General features: G+C 44.5%; 1 protein-coding gene across 2 annotated transcripts in view; it reads left to right on the plus strand.

Annotated features, from left to right (window-relative positions):
• lrp4 (low density lipoprotein receptor-related protein 4) overlaps positions 1-18832 on the plus strand; it is a 117389-nt gene that overhangs the window by 6667 nt on the left and 91890 nt on the right. The gene's annotated exons all lie outside the window — the stretch shown is intronic.

Consider the following 18832-nt stretch of genomic DNA (forward strand, 5'->3'; position numbering starts at 1 on the left):
GGTGGGGGGGGTGGCATTTGCATGGACATTGATGAAATTCTGGCAAATTTGGAAGAAGACATCAGTGTCAAATGATTGAGGCTTCAGCAGATTGTTGTGATGAAAGGCCTCTCCTCCATCCCTGAATGTGGTTTCAGCCATGCATTAAAAATAAGCCACTTATTCTTTTGTATTGTCTCGCCTGTGTGCAGACAAAAAGAAGACATTTGTCTGATGCCAGTGGCTCTATGGCTTCTGTCTTTTACTGAAGGGGGTGAAAGGGAATTTGTGCGGCCATATTTCCAGCGTGTCTAATGGGTTAAACTGCACAGTGGGCCACACACACAAACATATGGTTTGGAGATGACTTTTTGTCTGTCTGCAAGAGAAAACATCTGAACAATTTTTCAGTGGAGGACAGTCATCCCCTTGTCATTTTTTTTTTATTTTTTTTTTAGGGAGGTGGTGTCCAATCAGTCTCGGAAATGAATGGGCAGTTGAAAGTTTTACACTTGAATAGACGGCGATTAATCATTAATATCTCTCTGTCATGATCAGAGCTTAACAACCGATGAAACTCGTTAGAAGATTTTTTTGTTGTAGCAGTTTTACATCATAAATTTGATTTGTCAAGATGAGTAATGAGTATGAGTAAATGTACTGAGGAAAGCTTTTAGAAAAACAAAAAAACAAGACACCTGTTAAATCTGCGAGCACAGTTTTACATCTCTGTCCTTCTCCCGCCATGTAGAGAGAAAACAGATTGGGTGAGAGTTCAGGATATAAATAACTACAGAGACAGACAGGCTTCTCTCCGAACTGGACATGGACCCATTCACTACGCCGAGGTCATGGACTAAGTGTGTGTGTGCATGTGTGTGTGCATGTGTGTGCATACATGCTTTCTACTGCACTGCATGGAAGCTCACAAACAGGCTGCCCTCTATGCAGCCTCATGGAAAGACAGAGATGAGACTTTTTCTGTTAATTGATTTTTTTTTTTTTTTCTCCACAAGATTCAGTCATTCAGCCCACCGACTCCGACTGAACAGCTCACAGTATATGGCGTGTCTTTTCTGCCTGTAAAGTTTGTAGCTTGCTCCTTCCCCCTTTTACGTTGATAATCATGGCAAAAATGTGTCATACCACTTGTAAATAACCCCTCCTCCTCCTGACTCTGTTTACTACAAAATATACGCTACTACATGGTGGAGCATCTGCGTCAACGAGGGGAGGGGGGAGCATGGCACACAAGTCCCACATTGTGCGACAATTATTATATTATATTTTTGCCTTGACCGTGCAAACGCTGCTACGTCTCAGAGCTACCTCTCAAGCCTACAGATGGTGAACATTTGATACTAAAAACAGATTTTCAGAGGAAAATTGCAGCTTTCTTTGATTTCCAGGTATGTTTTAGTTTTTTTTTTTTTTCCCCACACAGATGCCTTTATTCTCATGTGGGATTTTTTCTTTTTTTTCTTCTATTTTCCTGATTATAATCTCGGCTTCTCTGCTCACGCTTTTCCATGTTGCTCATGATCACCATCTTTAACCGTCCTGCGCCCCCCCCTCCCCTCTCTGTTCACAAATGGGGGTCCTGCAGATGGGGGGCCCGCAGCTATCTCATAGATCACCTCCAAAAGGTGCCAAACAGCCTGTTCAGGCATATGTTTCAGAACACACACACACACACACAGACACTCACACACACTCGCAGCTTCCATCTCAAGCTCCAGATAAGATTAGACTGTGATATGATTTGAGTGAGACCCCCCACACTCTGTCCCCAACACACTCTAGTGAGTGTTAAATCCTGTCAACCAATCCCTCTGTGCATTTACACTATCTGCTACCAAATGGACTTTAGGTGGAGTTCAAAGGTCTGATGTATCCATGTAGTGAAAAACAAACAAACCCTGTAGTTTTCCTGTAATTAGCTAAAGGGTAAAGTTTTGGTAGAATCTGTACAAAAATAAATGAGCTCTCAGCATGAGTGTAGTGTAGTATATTTGAGATAAATTAAGCTTTAGATGTTGGCATCGATTGCAACGTAATTGGCATAAGTGAAATGGGAAGCTTTAATCACAGCTAATAACTTCCTTTCTGTTTAGCACCTATTCGGTAGAACTGTGTTTATGAATTGAAACTGATGTTGCTATGACAGGAGCTAAAGTAATCTGATCAGTTGTTAATGGCTGATGACGTGATTGGGTTTATTAGTGTTCCAACATTTTCATCCATCTCATGCTTAGCTGCCGTCAACATGCCAGCTGACGTTGGTGTGATGCTCAGCTCTGACAGAAAACAGCTGAACGGACTCGGGTGACTTTTTTTTATCGCACTGCGTACAGTATGAGCACAAGGCATATCAGTGTTTCAGGCCTTTCCGTCCCAACACTTCCCCTCGGTCCCTGCGACTGCAGCGAAGCACCTGCTGCATATCTGATGTCCTCCTAGTTGTTGAAACCAGTAGGAGGCACGCTACAGCAACGATGGAATTAAAAACACGTCCGAAGCCATGTCAGACACACTAATAAAAACCTGCTTTGGTGTGACACCAACTTCTAAAGGCTGTGGTGTCTGTCAAAGGTTTGGCAGTGAAGATTAAAGTTTGAAAGGATAGCCACCAGCTTATGGTTTGGGTTTAATCCATCATAAAACAATATATACTTAATGGTTGCAGAAATATACATAATTAAAAAAATCGATTAATATATTAATAACTCTATTTCAATAAAACAATTAGTTGTTCACTGTGTTACAAAATGGCAGATCCTTACATTTGAGAAGCTGGAACCAGATAATATTTTTGCATTTCTGATTAAATAATTACCTAGATAGTTAAATTAATTAATTAATCATCACAATCATTGATTCATTTTCTGGCAGTAGAATAATCGGTGGATCATTTCAGCACTGTGAAAGTACAGATACCCACAACAGACACTAGGGATTCAGTAGATAACGTGTCCACACAAAGACACAAATATATAGCATGATATGCTGATTGATGATCATATGCATACTTAATTAGCCAATATGATATAAAACCATCTAAACCCTGTTTCCTCCAGTATTTCCTGTAAGGGGTTTCCCCCCCAAACTCAGCTGCCACTCAGCTTTGTCTTGTTGCTGCTCTTTTCTGTGAAGTCACATTTTTGAACTGCATTTATTTCCATATTGACAGTATTTACATATTTCCATAGTGGTCCATAATTCATGATAGCAGCAGAGGCTGCTCAAATGGAAATTGGGACACACCACACCATAGGTGACTAACTGCTAGCTAGCAGAAAACTGAGGAGTACAATCACCCCACTTTTACTTTCTTGCATTAATTATCTCCAACAATGACTCATGGACACACAGTTTACACACACACACACACACACACACACACACACACACACACACACACACACACACACACACAATGTGATGGCTGAGACTTCCTTGGGGGTTTGTATGATCTCAGAGTGTCTTTGCCCTTCTTGAGTGACATCGCTCAAAATTGTCCCCTCGATACTGATGCTCAGTGATGTCACCTGAAAGTGTGAGAGCTGAAACCTGACTCTGGACTCTCGTACACAATGCTGCACCTGAGCTAGCGCGCCGCCTCACAGCTAGTCGTTGATGCAGGTGAAGACCTGTACCTGTGTAAGTCACGCTCTGTGTTATGGAGTGGAAAAATATGTCTTTCTTCTCTGCCATATGTCTTCATGCTTATGCTTATCTTTCATGCTTTCTTCTTCACCATTTTCTTTCAATGGACCCTTACCCTGCTGGCAGTAACTCGGCCAGGCCTCTGATGAGGGAAGTGGAGGTGGTAGCTGTGGAGGTGGTGAGGGTCTTTATTAAACAAACAGTGAAGGGCTTTGGAGGCCCCATTGAGGCCTGGAGCTGGAATGGAGACGCGACTGAAAGCGCTGCACTCCCTAATGAACTCGAGTGGCCCATAGAAGCGGGGCCTTTTCACAGAAGCCAAGGAGGACAAAGTGTCAAAACAAGCCCAGCCCCTCTTCGTTCACAGGGGCTAAACGCCGCCTTTTGACTCTGTGGAGTGTGGGCATCTGAAGGGGAGGCCATGAGGAGAAAGCAGGGGGAGGCAGAATGTACTTGTTAAAACAATGGCCTCTTAAATCAAGCACCCCTCCTTGCCTCTCTTCTTCTCCTTAGCTCCTCTGCTCCCGCCTCCTTAACCCCCCCTTGTATCGCCTCGACTTCTAATTAGACCTACTCTTGCACAAGCAGTTGAAAGCCCCATATATCGCAGGGGCCTCAAAGGAGAGGCTTTGGAGTTGCGTCTCTGTAGCAGTGTTGCCTCTATGAAAGGTCTTAGTATTCAGAGGAGAGCCCTGTTTGGGCTCCTCAAAGCGCTCAATCTGCCACTGGGGACTTGTGTACCATCATGTCCTTTCCGTTCGCCGCTGCTCCTCTCCCTTCTTCCCTCTTTCTAAGCCACTCCACCCCCTCCATTCCTCGCCTCTCCTTCTCTGTCCCACCCTCAGCCAAGAACTCTTTCTTCTGTTTGTGACCCCTCCGTTGCTCCTCCATGCTTGGCTGCCCGCGGGGGCCGAGGCAGGAGCCGTGCACCGACCGAGGCCCCCGAGCGCTCGCTGCCTCCCTCCCCTCGGTTGTTTAGCTATGGATGAAAAGCAGAGACAAATATGTCTGTGGTTCAAAGTCCATCCCAGCAATTACAGTGACTGATTAAAGAGTTGGCCTACACAGGCAGCTATGTATAATACTACAACTCCCACTCAGTGTTTCATAACACCACCTTCAGAATAGAACGGAGCTCAGCAGTGCCTGATAAGGGCCCATGGCTGGCTGAGTCCACTGTTTACGGTGAAGTGATTAAGAGCCGGTGCCATAAAAGGGGCCACGATTGTTTTATGGCCTGAGTTTATAATAAGCAGAGTACACACTGTTGAATTTCCTGACAAACAATACACAGAAGTAAAAACTGCAAACAGGGAAAGTACAGTAGAGGGATAAATGACGAAGCTAGAGCTGCAGCAGCCGGTCGATCACTTCTCAAATATGCCCACTCTCTCATTTTGTAATATTTTGCATAATGTTTTTGACACTGGATGGAAATTTGCCATTATTTGTGACACTTATGAATAACTGATTAATTGATAACAAAGGTACAAAGTAATCTTCACTCATGGCCGTGAACTGGACTGCTCAGTTTCCTCATACTTGTGTTTATTGCCCTAAGTGTGAAGTGTATGTCTGTATCCTCTCGCCAAACAACCACATCGGCCTCGCAGCACTGGAGCTCTGATACAAACAAAAGCTGCATTGTTTGGTGTTGTTTATCTGCAAGGTTGCTCTCAGATGTCTGATTTTTACCTTGAACTTCCCTGTCATCATCACATGCACAAATGGTCTTAAATGCAGCGCTGTGATTACAGCAAGAGGTCAATTTCAAATTATAACGTAAACTTAAGGAATGTTTGAGACTCTTTTGAACTTCTGATCTCTTCAAAGGCATGTCGTAATGACTGTATGGCTGCTACTTCAAAAAGTATGGCGCTGATTTGGCTGACTTTTTGTTGAAAAGATAACCCCTCTGATTATTTATTTGTGCAGTAACTTTAATATCAGCTTCTAAAAAGGGATGTATTAACGTACTACTTTGTTGGAAAATCAAATCCCAAGTGCACAATGAAGGCAAAACAAAGAATTGCTAATCTTCTTTTACCTTTTTTACTTTTGAATGTATTTGGGAAAAAGTCCTGTAGTTGAATGTCAGAATATAAGTGTATGTATAAGAGAACAGAAAGGGAAAGAGGATGAATAATGAGTGATAGTGTTACTGTGACTTTGCCTGAGGATTATAGTAGCCACTCCCGGGGGGGGGGGGGGGGGGGGGTGGTTAGTCTTTATGCCTCGAGGCAAAACTAGGTGAAGATAATAACAACAACAAGACGCTCCATCAGAATCAGGGGAACCATCTGCCTGGACTGAAGTGAACTGAAGCGGGCCGCATCAATATTCTGCTGAGAGTCGGCACTAATTGGGTCAGCATGATTTTCCACTTTTGTTGCTAGGTGGTTGATCTGTGGGGCTTCTATTCTGAGAAGCGCCTACTTAAGTTATTGTATCGGCCATCAAGAGACAAATCCAACTGTGCTGGGCAAAGTCCATCGTCAAACACCGTCCTCGTTTTCATGTAGCCCACATTCATTTAGAGAGGTTGCTCCAAATCACAGCCGTGGACCAAAATGGACTCTCTCCAAGGCTTGTTCCACTTTTTCACTAATTTTGTTTGTGTGTTAATGGCGTTTATCTGCTGTAAGTGTCCGCTTTCTATCATTGTCACAGATGGCAGGGACGTGGTGACCTCATATGAGGATAATTGTTTTTTGAGAAGCAAGTAAAGGCAGGGAGGGTCTGTGGTTTTTCCTGAGGCTAATTCATACAGCATGTCTTTTTTATTCAAAGTATTATTGTCTGTGATTAAAGGAGAGAGGACATAGTTAAGTCGTAAAGGTTTGACCTGAGTAGAAGTTAAGTTTCTTGATGTCATATGGATCATGTCAAACATTTCACTTTGGCATCAACAACAGTCTTGTCACAGAAGATTTGGATTTATGCCGTTTCTCCCTCTTGCTTAAATTGGACAACGGCAGTAATCTCGAGCATCAGACGAGCCCGAAGGCTCTCGCATAGCTTTGCATTGGTGGCAGATGCTGAGTGTGCTCATTGCTCCCAAGTTATGAGGTGACTGGGAATAGAGTAGAGCAAGCTGGGATGTTTTTGTCCAGCCTTGGAGGACTGGTGCTGCTTACAGATCCTGTCCAGGTGTTAGCCTGCGAGGGAGAGGAAATCTGGGGCACAGTTAAATCAGAGCCAGGCCTGGACACAGCTCTGTGGGCTGGAGCGGCACGCTGGGGTTGGGACGGGCCTATTGAAAGCCAGGTAAAAGGCTGCATGAATTAATTCACAATTTCATTTCTGAATCCAACCTGGAAAAGAAAATTGGTCTTGAAGCAAGCAGGTTAGATGGCACTGTCGACAAATGCAGATTGGGGTTGGCAGAGAATTGGTTGATGCAGAGCGAAGAAGGCGTCTGTCAATTGTGATGGATGTTGATAAAAAGATGTGGAGACAAAAAAGTCAGATTGCAGGGTCCATATGGAAAAGGTATTTATAATAAGAATGATGATAACTTTATTTATATCACACTTTTCTTAACAATGTTACAAAATGCTTCACAGTCAAATAAACCAGATAAAAGAGAAGGCGAAAGAGCCAGAGTGTAATAGAAATTAGAACAGCATAAATAAAATAAAAAAACATATCATATATCAACATTATGCAAAAGGACCTGACAATATCAAACATCACTAAAGGCTAAGACGAAGAATTGTGTTTTTAAGAAAAGATTTAAAAGAAGTGAATGAGTTATAACGTCTGATTTCAGAGGGGGGAGAGAGTTCCAGAGTGTGGGGGCTCTTAATAGCAAACGCCCAGTCAACCATGATCACAAGCCTTGACCTTGGGGTGACCAGTGGGCCTCCTTCTGCATTTATGATATATGCCTGAATGAATGCCTGCTGCAAATATAGTCTAGCGAAGGTAGTAGGTAGGCACGGTTTGTAAAATGAGCTCTTGATATTGTCAGGATTATAGATTAGATTGAATCCTAATGAGATGTGTTGCAGTCTGAGGACACGACCTCAACTCTCTTACCTGTTTACTGTTTAGTTGCTAACTGCCTGTCAGGAGGGGCTGGCTTTCAACCTATACGATATAAACTGACTGCCCTGTGCGACTTGATTTACACCGCCGTGTGTGTGTACGACATACAGACCCGCAGTTAGGCCACACTTACTAACACCTCCTGACAAATGTCAATCGGTGGCCCCTCTGACTACCTGTCCTCCCGCAGGCTACTTTAGATGCTCAATTGATTGCTGTAACCTTGGCAGCCAGGAAGGGAGGTAGGGACACGCTTTAGAGCGGCATTCATAAAACACAGTCGCTTCTGAAATTGCTCATTTAATAGGGATGTTGTGAGGTTTTTGCTCTCTTAAGATAGAGTGAGAAATAGGCTCTAAAAGCATATTTCAAGTTTTCTTATTTTTTACTCTTCCCCTCTTAGTGGCAAAGCATTCATTTTATGCATGTAGGCCTCTAAGGTCACAGGCAGGCTCAGAAGCGGCTGGCCTTTTTTTTTTTTTTTTTTTTTTCACCATCTTAGTGAACGTGTGGTTTGAGAGAAATTATAATCTGGTTGGAGCTCAGTTGTCTGTAGCTGTACTTCACCACTGCCGTCGGAGTAGAGAGATGAGTTTTAGTTTTATAGCAGGGAAGGAAAGGTCACGACTCGTTGCTTCAGGATATCAGAGCCGTCTCCCTCCTATTCTTTGACACAGTCATTCATGGGAAGTCTGTGACAGGTGCCGCAGCTTAAATGCGAGTCTCTTCCATGCTACATTTATTTGCCTGTGTTGTGTGCGTTTTCATGCTGTGGGTCTGTGTATGTTTGCGAGACAGGTGCCAGGGTGCAGTCAAGTTGCCGGGCAGTTGCAGCAGCGGGCTGAAATAAAAAGGTTCAGCTGGCGCCTGGCGCCCATAGTGCTCCACTCAGATATGTGCCTCTGGCAGTGTGCCACAAACACACACACACACACACCAACCAGGAGCCACTCAACTAACCCTGTTGATTGTAACAAATACACACATGCTCTCCCGAACAATAAGACACACATATTATTCCCCTGATTTTCCTCCCCTCTGCTGCCGCAGCTGAAGCTGGCACCCCCAGCTCTGCTGTCACCCCCAGGGCTCCAGGTAGACACGGTCATCAGGCTGAGTGGTGCCAGCCCGTTTTATAATTGGATTTAGTGTTGGCACTCTTCCGTTCCCCCTTCAGCCGGATAGCATTGATTTATGAGGGAGGCCTGGGAGACTGTATGTGACCGAGTCCAACGAGAAACTGCACCGCGAGGCTTTGTTCCCGCTGTTAGCTTCTCCTCTGTCACTGAGCTGAGTGCTGCTGGGAATATCTATACACTTACTGCTAATTTAGATTAGTGTGTGTGATATCATTTTGTTACTCCTCCTTATCTGATAAGCTGATTTAAAAGTTGCAGATGGTCTGCTGGTATTGTTTTTCTGGCCAGAGAACAGGGATGGGAATCAGCTGGCGCGTTGGTCTCATCAGTACATCTAATAGTGTTTGATCGAATCTGTACCCACTATCAAATCGAATCCCATCTCAAATCTATTTAGGTTTAACTTTCAACAACTTCACAGAAACTAAAGTTTAAGAACTGAAACTCATTGTTGATTCACAGATTCTCATTACTGTACTTCTAATACTAAGATCCAGGTATTTTAACCATCTTGGAACAAGATCCAAAATGAGGCCAGCTATCAGAGCCTTCTTCACCATTCTAGTGCATAGCTGAAGACTGGATGCCAAAGAAGCTCTCACTTGCCCTCCAGTTACTGTAACACCCCCCCAACCCCCCCCCCCCCCCCAACTTGGTCTTTCTCAAGTGTAGGGTGTCAGTGCCCTGCCTCCTCCTCAAGGGGGGGGGGTTTTGGTGATGGCTATTCCTGGCAGAGGAGTGCGCTTGTTCACTACTGCGCATCCTCACCCCTTCCCCGACAATAACCCCCCTCACCACGTCAGATGACCTGTTGCCCTTCAACGGAGGACGCAGAGGTTATGTGCCTGCAGGACTCACAAACACTGACTGTCTGACCACTTAAGCAACATAGAAGCAGCCCTGGAATGCAAACAGACGCTCCCATTACCCTTGAACTGCCTCTGACCTCGGTTTGTGTTGCGGGGAGGGAAGCGGGTGGGTGGGGGGGGGGTTGGTTAAGTTTAGGATAATGGGTGGATGCTGTACCTGTCATCCACCTTCTGGAGCAGTTTCTCTTTGGAGTAGCTGAAGTGTGAAATGTCCTTCATGTGGTCTACTGTGGAATGACATCAATTCTTTAATGTGAGCTTCCTTCACAGCTGTTGGTCCTGGACAAAAATACATAGAACAAAGGTGTGGTTGGATGGGACCAGGCTGGAATTAGGGGGGGTGTGTAGAGCCTGTGCAGACTCTCACTTGAAATATCCTGGACTAGCCTTTATTATATTTTGGCACAACACTCCTACAAATACTCAGCCCCAAATCTTATCTTTTATTTATCACAAACGCTGCTCATTGAGGGTGAAAGATGACAATAATAAGTTCTTAGTTTTGTCGAGGGCTGTGGACAGAGGCCTCCAACACGCCGCCTCGCCTGTCTGACTCGCTGACATGTTCATACACAATCTTTTTTTTCCTTCACATAATTAGCTTAATTACATCCATGGCCCATTAGGGTGTGAGTCCCAGCAGCATATCACATGACAACATGCACATAAACTGTAGTTTTCACATTCGCGTAATTAGTTTTCACACTGGTGACCCCCCTCAAACATGTCGGCCCTGAGAGGAATACTGAGCCGCTGCCAGTGGTGAGTCACATGAAGGGAGGAAGCTTTGAGATAAAACTGAGACAATGTCCAGGGAACGTCAAGTGCTGACCTCGTGTTCCTGATCAGTCAGACGGCTCAGGGCTCGCTGTTCTGCAACAGAGCCACCATTCACTGCAGGGACACACTGGCTAACCCAGTCACTCCCAGACACAACCACTGCTGACACAGCTCTAAGACAAACACATGATGCACTTCTGAACCACCCTAATTCATTCAGATCCACTTGAAACATGCAAATAGCATGAACTCCAAATTATTCCCTAAAGTACTTCAAGTGAAATGATAAGTGAGTAGATGCACTTACAACTAACTGCACTGTTGGCAAATAAGTTAACTGTGATGGATTAACTAACTCTAGCATGTTTCAAGTCTTTTTCAAGTGATTTTCCACGATGTAGTCAAATGAATTTAAGAGTAAAAGTCAAAACCTAAGAATTGAGAATGTAGTTAAAAACTTATGGAACTGCTGCAAACATCTACTTTCCATTGAGAGTAGCTGAAGCTGCTGGAAAAGTCGCCAAATGTTGCTAGATGTCGTGATGCGCTAATTAGCACATTCATGACATCATTGCTTCGTATTATTTGTGTCAGCTGGTTTCATCCTTTCATCTGTTTGCTTCTCTCTCTCACTCTCTGAGGTCACACGTTATTTTGATACAGACGAATTCCCGATAAAGCTGTTCTCATATATGTTTTTCTGTTTCTGTTGTCAGACAAAAGTATGAAATCGACATTGACACGCCGCCCGTTAAGACAACATGTTAACCAGCAGTCACTTCCATATTGCTGTTCTGCTGCTAAAATCCTGATTTTGTAACCATGACATTGTCTGACAAAATTACCAAACACATGAGTTAAAGATAAAGATTGTGATGTGGTTTCTGCTGGTGACTCCCTTCTTTGGAAAGTAGCTGAGCTTCTTCCAAGAAATGTCACAATTTTTCACTATGTCCTTTTTTTTTTAAAAAAAATTGCTAAACAGGTCTGAAAATGAAAACTTGAAAATGCCCCCTGATGACATACCAGAAAATGTTTGTGCCAAGTCATTTTGAAAGGGCAATGGCCAATAGGAAAACTCACTCACTCACTGACTCACTCACTCACAGCCAAGAATAAAATTCCATCGTCTGATACTCCGACTCAGTTTCATAACTCCTTCAGCTGCTTATTCTTTGAAAATGTGTTGTAATTTATGGCCCATCTTTGTTTTCTTCTCTAACTGCCTCATCTACTACTTAAGTTTATGGTTTTTCTCAATTTCCCTGAAGCCCTTTTTTGAGAACTCCCTGAGTGCAGGGGCCTGAACATGTTGCATTCAGCAGTGCTTTTTATGTCTTCTCAGAGAAAATAATACAAGCATTGATTGTGATGATAACATAGTAAAAGAAAGACACTTTTTTTCATCCAAGAAAAACTCATGTTCCCGCTCTTAATTAAATGTTTTGGTATGTTGATGTCCAGTGGAGAAGCTGGTGAACAGCATTTATAATATTATAAGCCAAACAGATGGAGAAAAGACTCTTACTGTAGAGAAGCTCTGGCTTTCAGCCCTATCACACATGTCAACACTTCTTTACTTCTCTCCATGCTTTAGTGTTTTTAGTGACTTTTTTGACCTTTTAAGCTATTTATTTTTCATCCTGAAATCAAACCATGCTGCAGAAAGGCGCCATGGATCAGCAAGAACAACCAAGAGCAGTGACAAGCATTAAAACTGTTCCCTGCTAAGGCTGAGTGGGCTTATTTTCACATGGAAGCTACTACATCACTGAATATGGCTCATATTCTGTGTTGAAATAGCTTTTCTTTTTTTTTGTATTTCTAAAGACAAGTGCACTGTTGCTGTTCAAAGCAGCAGCTCAGATCTCTGCCAGTGCTGAGTCATGGACGACTTAATGGTGTTGTGCCCTGTTTACTGTGTTTACAACGTCCTTGCAGATATTTCCCTCCCTGTGGGAGAGAGAAGCACGTCTTATCTGTGAAGCGATGGCACTAGAAAGGAGAGAAAGTGAGAAAGAGAGATGCAGGCTGAGGAAGGGGGGGGGGGAGATCAAACACAAGAGATGCTAAATATACTCATACCATCTTTGGCTCTGCATGTGCATCTATATCTCACTGTGTGGGCTTCACGAGAGGAAGCTGAACCGTCAGCGTGTAACTGATTCACTCTGCTGAGAGCTTCTCGACATAGAGATGTCCCCACCATAAGATGCCTTCGGCAAAGGAATTGATTTATAATTCAGTCCACTGATAGAACCACTGTGACTTAAGATGGCCATGCTTGATGTATCAGACCATGTTGTGCTTTGTTATATACTCCAATGTCATGTTTACACTCTTTCATCCACTTTGTAATAGAAAGCAATGCAAGGATTGGATCTCTATTCTTTTTATTCTATTTTGTACCATTTGAAATGTGTCTGTATGTAATGGTCAAGTTTCTTTTATGACTGCTTGTTTTTAAAAAAAAAAAAAATTTTTTTTAAGTATTTCAAAATAGATTAAGTGTTCTGTAGAAAAGCATATTGATATTCTTTAAAGTAAAGTATTGAGTACAATAATACAATATTAACACAATAACAAAGTACTGAGAGAAGAACAGGTAGTTGTGCTGACCAATCATCTGTAGTGTCTGTTGTAGCCCAGCATGCAGTTGTGTAGCTTGTATAGGCGTCGATGTGGCACCATCATCCTCAAACTCACAAGTCTAAAGTCCAGTTTCACAGCTGCATTTCAGTGCTAAGAGCGATCAGAACTCCAGAAACAGCTGCAGTAAACACAAGAACTTTTTTAGACCGATGTGTCTTGGCTCGTGGCCTTCACCGGGGTCATCACAAACCATATCACAAGTAAGAGTATGAGGTCATGTGGCTTCAGGCCAATCGTTGTCTCAGGCCGGTGGAGAATGTCCAACACAGGGCATGGGCCTGGAGAAGTGCAGCTAAAGGGTTGTACAAAAGAGACATGTACATGTACGTGTGTCCATTTCATTTGCATTTCATTGATGGCGAAACTCTCAAGCAGTGGCTGAGAGATGATGGACGTCAGAGTAAAATGAAAGTTGAGGGAAGAGTAATCTTGCCTCACCCAACAATCTCTTCAACACTTATTCCCTCCCTCTGTTTCTTTCTCCTTTGCCCGTCTCCCCATCCAGCCACTTCATTACTTCCTTATCCATCACACACACCCATCTCTGTATCACACTGTTGACTTTGCCAAAGGCTTATCTGAACTACTGCCAAACACCAGCCCTTTGTGTATAACCCTTGCAGGGACATTGGGACAGCAGCCATTGATAGAGTAGCATGAATGTTATCTGCCATGCTGGACTTTGGATTGAATGTGACTCGGATTTTTGGAGCTTTTGGCATTGGAGGGAAGAAGGGACTGGAGGTTTGCCAGATGCTCCCTTCCTCAGTTGAGTCTGGCCGTCTGGTCCTTGATGTAACCTTGACTGCGCTGGAGATCGTTGCACAGAAAAGACGTCAAGTCCCTGACTGATTTGCTCCAAGCCAGGACCAGCACGCCAGACTGTCATGCCCAGACAAGAGCCTCTGTCTTCCAGTTTGGCCTTACCTCACGGCCCCTGAGGGTGGATGCCGAGCGGTGGAGCTGTGAAGACTGATAGCTGAGACAGACCGATGGTGGAGGGCAGTGGGCACGGAAACATTTTGCTATGATAAACATCCAACATGTTCTGTTTGTTCGCTCAGATTTTGACATCTGATGCACCAGAATTATCGTACACACCTCTCAGCAGCGCCTCATCCAATTTGACTCCAATTTTTGTCTCGTTAGAAAACCAAAGAAGGCCCCCTGGCAGTTTCTTCCTTTGTTGTCCGTGAGCACAGCCAGCTGTTTATAGACTTTCTCTGCCTCTGCCTGTAGTCCTGTCAGAGGCGTGTTTTTTTTTTTTTTTTTTTTCCTTAGCTGTGAAGGCTCTGTGTGCTGCTGGCTGTGGGGCTCTCAGATCTTTGGAGGTTGACCTCTCCAAAACGCTGGGCTGGACTCGGACACAGTTGAGGTCATTGTTCTGGTAGTTAATGATTCTGCCCCTCCATTTTCACCCTCAGTCTCCTTCAGTTCCGCTGCCTCCTTTATAGAGTCAGGAAATGGCCACCCCAAATGGATGTAACTTCCAGGTCAGTGGACGTGGGGTGACGGGTCACGGTTGGGTTGAGGCAATCATAAATCGGATGACCACGCAACTTTTTTTCTGGTGCCTGATGGATTCGGGATCCTTTCATGGTCAGCTCACACTAAAACACATGCACAGATGTGCGTGGCATGTGCATGAAAACATACGAACGTGGGTTTGAGAGAACTCGTGTGCCCAGCGTGGCTCGCCACTTCAGTCTCCCATGGTTTTCTCTCCGCCGCTATCCTCTGCTCTCTTCCCACTGTTCTAGCTTTTCTCCTGCTCACTCCTTTCTTCGCTCTCTCTCCCTCTGTTCGCCTCATTGCTAAGCAACAATGACAGCCGTGACAGATCTGCGCTTTGGCTCACACAGTGTCACATCTGACTTTAGCCAACCCCCTCCGACATAAACACACATACACACAAATGCTACGCAACCAAGTGCCCTGCTGGTTCGTGGTTTATGATACTGAAACCCACCCCTCCCCTCCAAACAGCCTCCTGGTCAGCACCCCCTTGCTGAGGTGACAGAAGGGAAGCGTCCAGCTGGATGGTACTGTTGTGTTCCTCTCCTGAGGGCTTTGATCCTTTGCCCTTCATCCCCCAAATCAGCGCCTGCCCTGCCAGCCTGGAGAGGGGGCTGGATCGCTCCTTGATTTAGCGCTGTTTCCCCTGCCCGTGGGGACGGAGGCCCGAGTGTTGGAGAGGTACGACGCATACTTGTGTGGGGCTGTGTGACAGCTGCGACAAGGTGGAGGCCCCCTTCTCTAGATCAGCCGCCCCCACCGCCCCACCTGCCTTAACTTCCCCCTAGTCAGTGCGCACTCTTAGCTACCCTTAGCTCCGCAGTGCAGACTCATTGTCTCTAAGCTCCTGCTCGTCTCTGGGGAGCAGAGGGAGAAGGCTGAGGCTCCCTCGCTCTCCCCTCCCTCGGTACCCCCTGATCCCGGCCCCATTTTTTAAAGCTTTAAGACTGACCTGTCAGCCGCTCTCTCTTCCCCAGAGTCAATGCGGCCCGGCCCCCTCAAAGACCCGTCCACATCGGCCTTCTGTTTGAACAGGCCCCACCAAAAGACCCCTTGTGCTGCCCTTTGTGCGCTCGTAAATAAGATCAGAGTTAAAGTCCCTGCACTCTTGTGTCCAGAGACGGGCCCTGTGGGCCAGGAGGACTAATGCTGCTTGGCAGACCTATCGATCACAAAGCTCCTCCCAGAATGTTGACCAGCTCTGCAAATGCTCCGATGCCTCACCTGCTATATACATCTAATACATGCACATCGTTGTAGCAGGTTGCTCAAACACATGTTCACTGAGGTCGAGTGATATGACAATTTATACTGTGAAACAATGTTATTTGTTCATTGTTCTACCCCATTAAACCAGACGGCTCTTTACAATATGAGTGATCGCACGGGATTATATACCTCACTGCATATTTCCATCTAGATAGTTTATATATAAAAGGTTTTTCATAAATGTTCCATATACCCAGACAGAAGATTTTAACCACACCACCCTCACATACATTATATCTCACATCAGCATCTCCTGACTCTCTCACTCGTTTCCTTCTTTCTTATCTAACACCACTTTTAGCTAAAAACCCCCGTCCAGACCATCAAGCCCCATCAAATCTCAGCGTATCCCTGCAGCCTCAGCCCTGTCCAGGAAGCTGTCTTTGCAGTCTAAATCAGCCCAGATTTATAGCAGGGCTTGGCTGGAGCACAGCTCTGCTTAAACAATTGTCTGTCTTGTAACTTAAGAGGCAAATAAAAAAGCGATAGTCTCCGATCCCGGCGTCTGGATGAGACGTCCCAGACCTGGAGGCCAACACATGTCTGTAAGATGAGGAAAAACATGGCCAGTGATGTCTGTCCGACTGAGGAAGACGGGAATAAGTGAGCGAGGGTCAGGGGAGAGGAACTTGAGGACTGAAGAGAATAACAAATAGACTGAGGTTAAAGGTACAATGGATTCAGAGAGGAGGCGAGGCCAGGACACGCCAAGCAGAGGGCGTAAAGGCCAAGGGGCCGCAAAGAGAGGAAGGAAACGGGTTATCAAGGCAGGCAAGCCATTACAAGTGGATTAGGTGAGGGGAAGCTGAGCTTTAGCAACAAACCGGATTACACAATATCACTGGCAGCTCAGTTTACTGTGCTTAAAGATGCCTGAGCCCCTAGCTTGATGGAGAGAAGCTTATAGTTAACTGGTTGAAGAACATGAGTCTTTGGCATTTACCCTGGGCAGGATGATAAAGTTAAGAAGGAAGTAATGATATAGTGTTTCCTAGATACTTAGAGTCCCGTTTATTTCCCACTTTGTCCTCAACTTTGGGGCTCAGCACCCCTTCCCTTGGTGGTTTTAGCACTTCCCAGAAATCACCTTTTAACTCGATTATAAGCGGCACACATTTAGTATTGTGTTAGGCTATTGTGGCTCCTTTTCCTGACCTCATCAAAGGTTAAAAACTCAAAGCATCTGTAGGTTTGCAGTGCTGGATCAAACACAGAAAACCAGGCCTTTGTGTACACGCACAAGTTATACACACAGAGAGACAATTGTCCAGCATGATTTCAGGAGGTATCATATGTCCTAGGGCGAGAGGCTGTTTGCTCCGGGTCCAAATCCCTCTGTCTTGACGATTACACGCATGTCCATGCGTCTGGAGCCATTGGCCCACCTGTTCTCATTCCTTCATCATCAAAAGCTGACAGGGAGCCCGGCCCGGGGTAGATGCGGACAAGAGGTCGCCACTGTTTTGAGGTTTGACAGTCTTGCAGTGAAATTAACTTAGACAGTAGTACATTTGGAGTTTAGCAACAATCCCAACTGATTATGGCAAGATCATGTCCAGATGTAGTCAAATAACAACTCTATCACACTTATTTGTTACAGCACTTTCATTTGCCGGATAACAAAAGAGTGCTACAGTTCTTTTGCAATATAGTTGGAATATTAGACCCTGAGCAAGAGGAAATTTAAGACATGAAATACAAAAGAGAAAGCAGAGTATTGAAAGGAATACAAAACAATGCTTAATGTTGTGTTTTAAAGCAGTTCAACATCACTTATTGAAGTGAGAAGTACAACATGGTAACACAGAAAGGCTTCAAGGCAGGGAATTCCACTGACTACAAACGCCTAGCCTTTGAGTTTAGCTGAGGATGATGGAACTGGCTGTAGGCTTTTATAATCTATTCTCCTTTTTTACAAACAACTAGCCCAGTGTAGTGAGGTCAGGGTGGGAGAGAGATCTGAGAAGGGATATGGCTTTATGGTTAAGACCAAAGGGAAGTACAGGAAGTGGCATTAATCAAGTCTCTGGGAGACAAAAGGTTTGGAGATGTTAGCTCAAAAAATGCAGTGTCGTCCAATCACATCTAAAGATAAAAGTTTATATGTGTTCTTAATGGTGAAGCCCCCTGAGATTCTCCTCATTCATGGTGTGTCAAACTAGCAGACGTAGTTGTATGTCAAACAAAAAAAAAAAACTTAACAGAGAAGTTAAAATTCGAGTGTTCTCACCTTTGCTCATCTGCATGTTTCTCAGATTGTCTGTTTCAAGAAACCTGCAAGAGTTGTTAGACACTAGCTGCTGAATTCTGAGATCAGACAGGTGTGTCACGACGGGGCACTTCATTTGAATATATTGCATATTGATACCTCAAGGTGTCTCTTGATAGCACGGGTCAGGTCTGCAGGGACGTTTTTCAGGACATCTTGGGTCATGTGTCATTTGCAGTAGTACTGTAGAGGAAGTATTTGTATCAGATGCTAAACTCTGTATCAAAAGTCCAGATCTGTATTTAGTTTGCCTCCAAGTGGAAAGTCATCTGAATTTTTTATTTTTTTGGTGAAGCTCAGAGACATGTTTTGATCTGTGAGTCTTTATAAACTGCTTTCACCCTGAAAGAGTGTCTTTAAGAGCAGAGGAGTCGGTCTTTGTGTGTGTGTGTGTGGGGAGAGGAAGCCTTTGGAAACTGCTCTTTAATGAGTGTGAATAGAGTCATCTCTAGCAGCAGCTTCTGTGTTTTATATGAGACTCCATTTTTCCTCTCTGCCTCTAATCAATCACTGAGTCCCTCTCCCTCTCTGCCCTCACTGTTTTTCTTCCTCCTCTCTTTTTTTCCCTCTTTTTGTCTCTTTTTTCCCCCCTCTCTGTCCCTCTTATGAAGTGAGTGGAGGTGGGTGGTGGTGGTGATGGGGGG

The sequence above is a fragment of the Seriola lalandi genome, unplaced genomic scaffold (assembly GCF_002814215.2).
Source record: "Seriola lalandi dorsalis isolate HSWRI2012SDOR001 ecotype SW California unplaced genomic scaffold, Sedor1 jcf7180002054228, whole genome shotgun sequence".
NCBI classification, from domain to species: domain Eukaryota; kingdom Metazoa; phylum Chordata; class Actinopteri; order Carangiformes; family Carangidae; genus Seriola; species Seriola lalandi.